We start from the raw sequence: 11,952 nt of genomic DNA, 5'->3' as shown, positions 1-11,952 counted from the left end.
TATAAAGCCTCATACGACATTTGAATGCTAGAGTGATAGCTATTATTGTAAGCAAATTCAATGAGTGGCAAATGATCATCCCAATTACCTCCAAAATCTAGCATACATGCCCGTAACATATCTTCAAGAGTCTGAATGGTGCGTTCAGCTTGCCCATCGGTCTGCGGGTGAAATGTCGTGCTAAGGCTCACTTGGGTCCCTAAACCCTCTTGGAAAGACTTCCAAAAATTTGCTGTAAACTAAGTCCCTCTATCAGAGATAATAGATGCTGGAATACCATCGAGTCTCACTATCTCTTTAACAAAAAGCCTTGCATAATCCTCTGCCACATAGGTTGTTCTGACCGGTAAGAAATGAGTTGACTTAGAGAGTCTATCCATAATCACCCATATGGAATCGTACTTACGTCGAGAACGAGGTAAGCCTGTAATGAAGTCCATGTTAATTACTTCCCACTTCCAAGTTGGAGTTCTATAGCTTGCAACAATCCACCCGGTTTTTGGTGCTCGATTTTCACTTGCTGACAGTTGGGACATTGAGCTACGAATTCCGCTATATCTTTCTTCATTCCATTCCACCAATATATAGACTTAAGATCATGATACATTTTCGTCTCACCGGGGTGAACAAAATATCGGGAACAATGAGCTTCTTTCAATATCTGGTGGCGTAAACCTTCCACATCAGGAAAGCATAATCTACCTTGGCATCGGAGAACTCCGTCTCCTGAAATATCAAATGATGACTCCTCTTTCTGAGGGAGTGCATCTCTGTAACGCATTAGCATGAAATCTTCATATTGTCGCTTCTTCACTTCTGCTACTAGCGACGAGACTGTTGAATTTTGAATAGTAGTTCCCTTGCTACCTAAGTCCACTACTCGAACTCCTAGACTAACTAGTTGCTGGAGCTCACGAGCCATTTCTCTTTTCTCTGGTCGTACATCACATAAACTTCCCATAGATCTGCGGCCAAGTCTTCACGGCCTCAATCTTTTGACCATCCACTTGAATACCATCGGTGGCAACAATGTGCCCTAGATATGCCACCGAGTTCAACCAAAACTCACACTTGAAGAATTTCGCAAACAACTCTCGAGTTCGAAGAACTCCAAGGACAGTACGCAAATGATCCCCATGTTCTGCCTCGGATCTAGAATACAGCAAGATATCATCGATGAATACAACCACAAATAAATCCAGGAAGGGCCTGAACACATTGTTCATTAAATCCACAAACACTGCCGGTGCATTAGTTAGCCCAAATGACATTACCCGAAACTCAAAATGATCATATTTTGTTCTGAAGGCTGTCTTAGGGATATCCTTCTCCCTAACTCTCACTTGGTGATACCCGGATCTCAAATCTATCTTTGAAAACCATTTGGCGCCTTGCAATTGATCAAATAAGTCATCAATCCTCGGAAGAGGATATTTATTCTTAATCGTCACCTTATTCAATTACCGATAATCAATGCACATCCTCAAGGAGCAATCTTTCTCTCGGACAAACAATACGGGTGCTCCCCACGGGGATGAACTAGGCCTAATAAAGCCTTTATCAAGCAAGTCTTTCAACTGCTCCTTCAACTTTTTCAATTCTACGGGAGCCATTCTATAAGGAGGAATAGATATAGGCTTAGTGCCTGGTAGCACATCAATAGCAAAATCAATCTCCCACTCGGGAGGAAGGCCTGGAAGTTCTTCCGGAAACACATCCGGAAATTCATTCACCACAGGAACTGACTGAAGAGTTGGCGATTCAGCTTCTACATCTTGAACCTGGACTAGATGGTAGATATCACCCTTTTGTGATCATTTTCTTTGCCTTTAGATAGGAAATGAACCTACCTTTTGGTGACGCCGTATTCCCTTTCTATTCTAAGACTGGTTCTCCCGGAAATTGGAAACGAACCATTTTCATTCAACAATCAACGTTGGCATAGCAAGAAGCCAACCAATCCATGCCCATAATAACATCAAAGTCTACCATTTTTAGCTCATGTAAGTCAACCATAGTACGACGATCACATATCACAATTACACAATTTCTATATACTTGACTAGCTACTACCAATTCACCAATGGGTGTAGACACCTCAAAAGGTTTGATCGACTCTAGTTCGACTCTAAATCGACCCGCAATATACGGAGTAACATATGATAACGTGGAGCCCGGATCAATCAAAGCATATACATCATGAGAGAATACCGATAATATACCTGTGACCACGTCAGGAGAAGACTCAAGATCTTGGTGTCCAACCAAAGCATAAACACGGTGCTGAGGACCGCTAGAACTAGGGACTCTCCCTTTGCCTCTACCATGGACGACTAGCGTATGTGAACCTGGCCCCATAGGGCGCACAGATGCTGAAGACCCGGCTACCGACCCTGAAGGCTGGGTCCTACCTCTACCATGAACTGAGGGGCAATCACGCATGATATGGCTTGGTCGACCACATGAATAGCAAACATCTGAACCCAATCGGCATCGACCCCAATGTAACTTCCCACACTGGGAACATCGTAGTGCGGGTGGCCTTGCCTGACCCGGATCGTCTCTAAACTGAGACCCGGAATAACTCTGACTCGGCCCAGAACGAATAGATCTATCGAATCTCTGGCCGGAAAACTGGGGAGGTGCACTAGTCATAGAATAGCCTGAGTGCCTAGAAATCTACTGCCTGTGCCCACCTCTGAACTCCCTCATCGGACTAGAAGATCTGGCCCTCTTGCTATGACCCCTATCCTGCTCGTGTTCACTTCTCTGCTGTTGTAAACTTTCTTCTAAGTTCTGAGCGTGAGCCTGAATGCGTGCAATATCCATGTTGTCCTGAAGGGACGCAGTCAAGCACCTATCCATCAAATGCGGCCCTAGGCCTTTCACAAATCGGTGCACTCGGTCACCCATATCCGCTACCATGGCCGAAGCATACCTAGCCAAGGAATTGAAGCGGAGACTATACTCTAGAGCACTCATGCTACCTTGCCTCAAATATAAGAACTTATCGGCTCTAGCTCGCTGAACTTCTGGAGGCATATAGTGTTGGAGGAAAGCATCAACAAACTCTTGCCATACCGGGGGAGGTGCATTAGCCCCACGTGAAGCCATCCAAACCGTGTACCACTGGATCGAGACATCTCTCAGCCTATACGACACTAACTCCACCGATTCGGCGTCTAAAGCATGTATCAGTCGAAGCGTCCTCAACATACCATCAATAAAATCCTGAGGGTCCTCCTCCGGCTTTGATCCAAAGAATTTTGGAGGGTTCAAAGTAATGAAGTCGCGGGCCCTTGCACTGACAGCCCTATCACCTTGACCTGCACTTTGCCGCTGAGTCTGAGCAGCAACCAACTGAGTAAGCAAACGTATGGCCTCTTTCACATCCTGGCCTGAAGCATCCAGTGGAGGAGCCGGAGGTGTTGGAGCTGGGGATGAGGCCCCCTCACGCTCCTCTAATATAGGTACTGAACGGGAGGACTGAGATCAAGCCACGCTCTGGGACTCACTTTCCTCAACTACCAGTGGCGGTGCTTTTTCAGCCCGCTTTTCTGCCACCGTCTTGCCTTTTTGGGCTGCTGTAGCCTTTCTCTTTACAGGCATTTCTAAAATACACAACACACGATTAAGGAACAAGAATTTCTTATATCATAGCTCTATCGCACGATTCTTATGAAGAAAGAAGGTCAATCATTCCTAAAATGCCCGCAGCTTCTTGTTTATATGTGTGGCGTGCAACACACCCATAACCAAGACTCTACTAGACATGGCTCGTAGACACACCCTAGGACTGAACTGCCCTGATACCACTTTTGTCACGACCCGACTAGAGGGGCCGCGACGAGCACCCAGTGCTAGCCCACCCGAGCACCCCTTGGCTTACTCATACCCTTACATCTAGGTGAGCCACACAGTTAAACATATGATTCTATTCATTCATCATGCTAGTCCCATTGGACAACCATACCTTTATATCATCACTGGCATCTATGCCACATCAATGTACATGAGCCGTCGAGACTGTCAAAATGATATACAAAATATAGGCCGACAAGGCCAGACATACCTACTATATACACATGTCTACAAGCCTCTAAGGAGAGTATAACGTATCACATAAGCGGGACAAGACCCCACTATGCCTACAATTATGTACACAAAAGAATAAGTACCCAAAAGTTATAGCTCCGAATGAAATGGAGCTCCGCTATGTAGTCCCTGAGAATGTGACTATGGATCAAGTCTGTCTCCCTGTGCACCTGCGAGTATGACGCAGCGTCCACAAACAAAAGGACGTCAGTACGAAGAATGTACTGAGTATGTAAAGCATGATCAATATCAATGTAGAAGCATAATAAGCAACATGAAAAATAGCACAGGATGGGATATAGTAATATCATCGTCATAGGCACTTACTTGCCTTTCATAGGAACTTCCATTTCTAATGCGTAATCTGTACATACATCCATATCCGTATCCATAATCATATCCGTTCCATATTTGTAATCGTATTCGTATACATACCCTTGTTCACATTCATATCGTACCATGTTCGTATTCGTACTCGTATCTATATCATATACATAATCTTATCATATACATAGCATTTACATAGCATACCCGACCATGCAGGATCGGTGTTTCATACATACTTGGCCAGCCAAGGCTCAAGGTTACACATACCTGTCCCTACCAAAGCTTCAGGGATTCATCTACCTGGCCCTACCAAGGCGTCAGGGTTATCCGTACCATCTGCAGAGGTGTGCGCGCATTACATAATCATATACATATTTATTTACATACCCTACCCGGCCTCATAAGCTCGGGGTTCCTTAATAGTCATACATAGATACATATACACAATAGCTCATAAGCATCTTTACTATTATAATTACTATCATCGTCGTCATCGTTATCGTCATCCATCACATCTATCTTTATAGGCTTACTCGTCATACGAGGAACTTAGTACAATCGTAGCGTATCAAGAATCGTGAGCTTACAAGATCGGAAGATCAAATCATTTGAAAGATATCATAGTCTTATAGAAATTTAGACGTTTGACCAAAGAACAATGCCTTATGAAAGAAGGGCTAGCCTTACATACCTTTCCGTTCAACTATTTACCACTTGCACGTTCTCCTTCCATGCTCGCCTTTCTACCTTCATTAATGTCATACTATCATTAGGAATCGATAGCTAGCATACATGACTAAAACTAGAGAAAATCGGACAGCATCTCCTTTATTTATACGACATTCCTCCATAGCGTATAGCAACTCCCAAACGTCAACAATACATTCACAATACTATAACGATAGTCATTATTCATCCACATTATCCATATTCTAGACTTACTTTCAATCCCCATATCCATGGCCATAACGCACGATGACGTCCATTCTCATACCTTGCTCATCTCATGTTCTCAACATCATTTATAACATATTTACATCACAACACATCAAGAATCGTAACTCAATTTAAGCTATTTCTCAAAATGGCACTACTCCACATTCATGACCCATTTTTCTATACCCTTCTACAATCCAAGTATTTCAACTCTCAAATACCTTAAACAACATAGATATATCAAAAATCTTACCTTACATGTCGGAGGAACAAGCCTTGGTTGATAATACTCCACTTGAGCAAGAACCCTAGTTCATCTCCATTGGGACTTCCTAGCTTGAATGATCTCCAATGGGTTTCCTTACACTTGATTCACTTGGTTTATGTTGTTGATCACTAATAATCCTTGAATTCTTGTGGAATAAGTGTAGAGAGATGTTTTAGAGAGAAGGGGTGAAATGTGGAAATGAAATAATAAACGTGGTCCCCTTTTTAATAACCCAAAATCTTATTTGAGATGAACAGTAGTCGAAAGTGCACAGTGGTCGTAAACTCAGTTTACGGTCCGTATTCCAATTTACGGGCCATATTTCGTGGACGTATTTAATCATAACAGAACCAGAAAGTCAGGCTGAGACATGTGATTTACGAACACAGTTTACGGGTCGTATTTCAGTTTACGGTCCGTATTTCAAATCGTATTTAACCATTTAAGTCTTTGGCAGAAAGTTGAAGTTTTGGAAGTTAAAATACGACATGGCAGTTTACGGGCCGTATACCACTTTACGGTCCGTATTTCATTTTACGATCAACTGGCCAAAGTGCAAATCTGCAACTTTCCACATTTTCAGAACCTATAGTTAGTCATCATGGAGCATAACCTATCTCTTATTTCAATTGCCTTTGAAATCTCACTTAGGATAGTCAAACGTCGTTCCCTTCTTATTAAAACATCGTATACACTATGCCCTTTGTTAGCCTATCCACTGTACGTTCGCGGGGAAATTTTTAAGGTGTAACACTCTGCCTCTACCTCGATCTGCTGAAATCTGGGGAGTTTGCCCTACCGGGCGCACTGAAGAGGAACCAGCCGCTAATCCTGTGGGATGAACCCCAACTCTACCACTCACCGATGGGAAATCTCGCATCATATGCCCAACCTGGCCGGAGGCATAGCAAGCATCTGAACCTTGGCGACACTGTCCGGAAGGTAGTCTACCACACTGGCTGCATCGTGGTACTGGGGGTCTCCTGTGGCTATAATTTCCCCCAAACTGATAATCTGAGGCCTTCGAACTTTGACCCTGTCCTGAACGAAAAGAGCTATCATGTCACACCCTAATCTCCCTAGGGTGTGATGGGTAGCCAACCCTTACTTAGGGCCGAGCGAACCCTCTGACCCTTAGTGCACACATAATATTTTTGAACTTTTAAATCAAATAAAGATGAAATACATAGTATAACTTTCAAAAATATTCTTTTTCGTTGTTCTCAAATCAAACAAAATCTGTAATCATATGGAATTCATATCATAACACAAAATGACACATCGGCTGATGGAGCCGCTTACAGAACTGACATTCTATACCCACGACTCTGTCTGCAAAGTCTCTAACATCAATCAGAAATCATAGCACATATGCTCTGACTCGGCAATACTCCAGGAGGAAGTGGAGCTCGCCCATCCCGCTGGAACATCTTCCAGTAATGTCTTCCACTCATCTGGGTGTACCTGCGTGGCATGAAACGCAGCCCCCGAAGAAAGGGGGTCAGTACGGAATATGTACTGAGCATGTAAGGCATGGAATACAGAAATCAGAAACATAACCGGAACAACGGTACAAAAGTAAGTACATTAGCCAGAATACCAAGGTGCTTGTTTTCCGAACGTAAATCATGCGTACCGATGTCATATGTCAGAAGAAGTACAAAAAATAAGTAGATCATCCAGAGTGCCACACTGCTTACTTTCCAAACACAGACCATGCATGCTTAGTGCTGCGGAACGTGCAGCCCGATCCATATACATATATTATATTGCTGCGGGACGTGCAGCCCGATCCACATACATATATTATATTGCTGCGGAACGTGCAGCCCGATCCACAGACATATATTATATTACTGCGGAACGTGCAGCCCGATCCATATAGATATATACATATATACTGTACCCGTCCCTTTAGTGAGGGGCTCGGTGAATGAAATCATGCATGTGAACATCATATATCATATACATACCGTACCCGGCCCTCTAGTGAGGGACTCGGTGAATCAAATCATCATATGCCCTCCTGGCCACCATAACATATCATCATCTCATCATCTCATCATATACATATACCGTACCGGGCCCTCTAGTGAAGGACTCGATGAACAATGCAGTGGAGTGCGTACGATAACATACCCGGCCCGGGACTCGGTGAAAGACGTATTGGGGCGTGCACGAGCAAAGTAGTGAGACACTATATGCATATAAATCAAGACTCGATAGATAGGTGCGCAAATTGAGACTTGAGGATCATAACTGAAATAGAGATTTACCAGAATCAAGCATGATCTTTAAAAACATCAAAGCACTTGCCTTTTTAAAACGAAAATCATGTATGCCATCATCATAAATCATAAATGAAAGTCATGTATCAATATAATGCCGTGGAACGTACGGCCCGATCCATATATCATAATGTATTCATTTAATGTCGTGGAACGTACGACCCGATCCATATATCATAATATGTCAATTCTAAGACTTGATGGACAAGTATACTTACCGACACCTGAAGGCTCAGAAACAAGTTTCGGGTCAATCCGATTTAGTATAAGAAAGTTATGAGCGTTTGAGGTACAAAACCTTCTACGAACGTTTCAGAAGCCATTTTTGGAAAATCAAGGCAACAATCACATCAAGTACCTTTCGAATATCGTTATGGATCAAATCAAATAGAGTGTTTGGAACCATATGTGCGTATCAAAATACATAAAAGACTCAACAGAATAATCAAACGTACTATCATTTGAAAACCAAGACATTAGTCATACCAATTATCTCTCGAATGCCATTCGGAAACATATCAAATGGATCTTCGGACATCATAGATACGCATCAAAGCCATATGAAATAGCTTATGGAAGTCAAGAATATTAGCCACCCTAGTGGCTTTAAGAATAGGAATCTCTTTGAAATCATACATATACGTCATCTGCTCGTTTCATAAAGATCATGCCAAAAGAAAGAAAGGGTCAGCCTTACATACCTGTTTCACGTTCTATTAGCTACGCTTATTTGTCCAAGCTTGCTAGTCTACATTCAAAAGAATCAATAAAATCATTAGACTCATTGTCATACACTTGCCTTAGCTTCTCAAATGAATCCATTTATATTCTATCGAAATTTCGGCAGCATTTCCCCTGTAAATACACCGTCCCTGAGAATACAACTCGGCCATTTATCAACAACAATCCGAGAATTCAACTCGGCCAAAGTATCAACAACAATATCAACAATCGTATCTCCAACTTCAACAATTAATTCCAAATGCATTCTAACATTAGTAATTCCTTTTACATAGTTCGACGACATTTCATTTATATTCAATTCAATCACATACAATCAAGCCAACATCAATACTTACACATACTAGTCCGAGAGCTTCCAAACAAGACTCAAGAACACTTTAACAATCCGCGCAATATTCAAAACGGCCCAAACAATATGCAACACCATCCGAAACCTTCCAACTCCATAAGAACAACATCAACACATTCTTTTCTTCCAAGTTCACAAACTACTCCAACAATCCGCGCATTAGCAAATTTATTCATACAAATATGAGAAACCATACTAATGTCACATTAATTTCTTCCATAACCCCACAATGATCACAACTTCATTTCAAGTTATCAAACCTTCGTTTTCATTATGGAATCCACAACAACAACAATCAAAATACTAGATAGAAATCAATTCATCACATCCTACCATCATTACCCCTATTCGGCCATACCACACATATACATATGTCATGAATTTCATTCATTTCTCAATACTACAACATGCATAAATCATTCCTAACACAAGTAAAAGAAGATTGAACACATACCTTTCTCCACACATCTTCTTCACTTGGCTAGAGTCCACAACTCGCACAACGAATACTTTGCTTACTCCAACAATTACTCCATGTTAAAGAGGACCTTCCAATTAGTTAGAATACTAGAAGAAAATATTTTTTTTGACCAAGATTTTCCAAGGTTCTTCTTGGGTTAGCTATGGCCGAATGGCCCCTTTGGTTTTGTCTCTCCAAGTTTCTTGAATATTCTAAGTAATGAAATGAAAATATGACTACTTGGTCATCTTTTATGAACATGTATTGGGCCTCCATGTGGGCCTTGGCCCACACCAACTTGGGACGGCAACATGGCCCATTATTTCAAGAATCTTCTTTTTTTTTTTTTTGCAATTCATGAAAAATTATTTTTCAAATTCCAAATTTGCCCTTAGCCTTCCTCAATATTACCATGGACCACCTCGTGAATTTCCCTTTTTATCCTTAGCCTTTCTTAATATTTCCATACTAATAAACAACTTGTTCATTAAAATAATTTTGGAAAATAGTCTCGCCCTTAACTTCTCTCAATTATCTTGAATTATCTGAACGTACAAAATACGGGCTATAACATCCTCCCCCCCTTTAGAGCATTCGTCCTCGAATGTTCAACTGATCTTATGGGGTCTTATAATATTTCGGGAGGGTCCCTCTTATAGTTGTCCTTTTCTTCATGTCCATTCCTTATCTTTCACTCTATTTTCTTTATAACCGAACTCCTCAGTCTTTACATGAATCCCCATTCCGTGTCATGGGTTTGTCTAATCCATTGCGCCAACTTATTATCCTTGTCCTTCCCAGGTTATTTCTTGACACAAGTATACTTGTCTTCGATTTATTTGTATTGGCGCTCGTTTCGTCCATCGTTATTTCTTTGTTGACTCTCCGATGTGGATTCTTTACAAATATGATCGAGCATCGCTCCACGTCGATGATTCATATAATTCTATAGCGTATATTCTCATATTCCGTACAAATAAATGGTCCATGAACTATTTTCTAGTATCCGGTGACCGCTTTTATTTCGTTCATGGGCGCTGCATTCTTTCTTTCTTTCAAAAATTTCCAAACTATCAATTGTTGATACTTTCATTACAATAGTCGTTGTCATCCGAAATATCCCTTGAGCCTTATCATTCCCTCCATTATCCTTTGTGAACTTAGCTTGTAGCCTTTTCCCGCTCTTTTATTACTCCTTAAAACATGTCGCTGCGTACTTAGGTACGGCTCAAATTTGCCCGATATGAGGGATTGACATTATGTTCTAAGCATATCATAACTCACGTTGGCATGAAGCATTCTCTTAGAGTGTCTTCCATCATTTCCCTTCATGTCGACCTCACGGTACACTCATTGTCAATTCGTTTCTACTCCTTTCATGTATTCTCTTTATGTGCCCGATATGTTCTAAACTCTGGCCTCAAGCTAATAAATTCCTCCTCTGGAGCCCGAAAATGTTGTGATTCTGTCACGACCCGGCTAGGGGGCCGCGACGAGCACCCAGTGCTACCCCACCCGGGCACCCCTTATCGTACATGACATAACATCTAAGCGAACCATAAATCAAATCAAGCATTATGGTCATTAATCATGTTGGTCCTATTGGACGACCATCATCATTTAACATATCATTGGCATCTATGCCATGTCAAATGTGCAAGGCCGACGAGGCCAACAAAAGATATACAAAACATAGGCCGACATGGCCAAACATCTCTACCCACATACACATGACTACGAGCCTCTAAGAGTGTGACATATCATATGAGCGGGACAGGACCCCGCTATGCCCATAATTATATACACAAAAGAATGAGTACCCAAAAGCTCTAGCTCCGAAGAAATGGAAATCTGCTATGCAATCTCTGGATAAGCAGCTATGGATCAAGTCTGTCTCCCGGTGCACCTGCGGGCATGACGCAGCGTCCACAAACAAAAGAACGTCAGTACGAAGAATGTACTGAGTATGTAAAGCGTGATCAACATCGATATAGAGGCATAATAAGCAACATATGAAATATCATAGGAAAGGAGACATTATTATCGTCATCATGGTACATACTTGCTTTTCCATAGGGACTTCTCATTTCTAATACGTGTCATATGCACATAGTCTTATCACATTCATATTCATATTTTATACATAGTCATTTCATCTACATAGTATTTACATATCATACCCGACCTCGTAGGATCGGTGTTTCACACATACTTGGCCAACCAAGGCTCAAGATCATACATACCTGGCCCTACCAAGGCATCAGGGTCATCCGTACCATCTGCAGAGGTGTGCGCGCATTTTGTAATCGTATACATACTTTATACATAGTCATATACATATATTCTTACCCGGCATCATAAGCTCGGGGTCTTATCATAGCCCTTCATAGGCACACACATACATATATAATAGCTCGTAAGCATCTCTAATCTCATTTTACTCTCATCATCATTACTATCCTCATCATTATCGTTATATCTACAT

Source organism: Lycium barbarum, chromosome 5 (genome assembly GCF_019175385.1).
Source record: "Lycium barbarum isolate Lr01 chromosome 5, ASM1917538v2, whole genome shotgun sequence".
NCBI lineage: Eukaryota > Viridiplantae > Streptophyta > Magnoliopsida > Solanales > Solanaceae > Lycium > Lycium barbarum.
Note: the sequence above shows the minus strand (reverse complement) of the source record.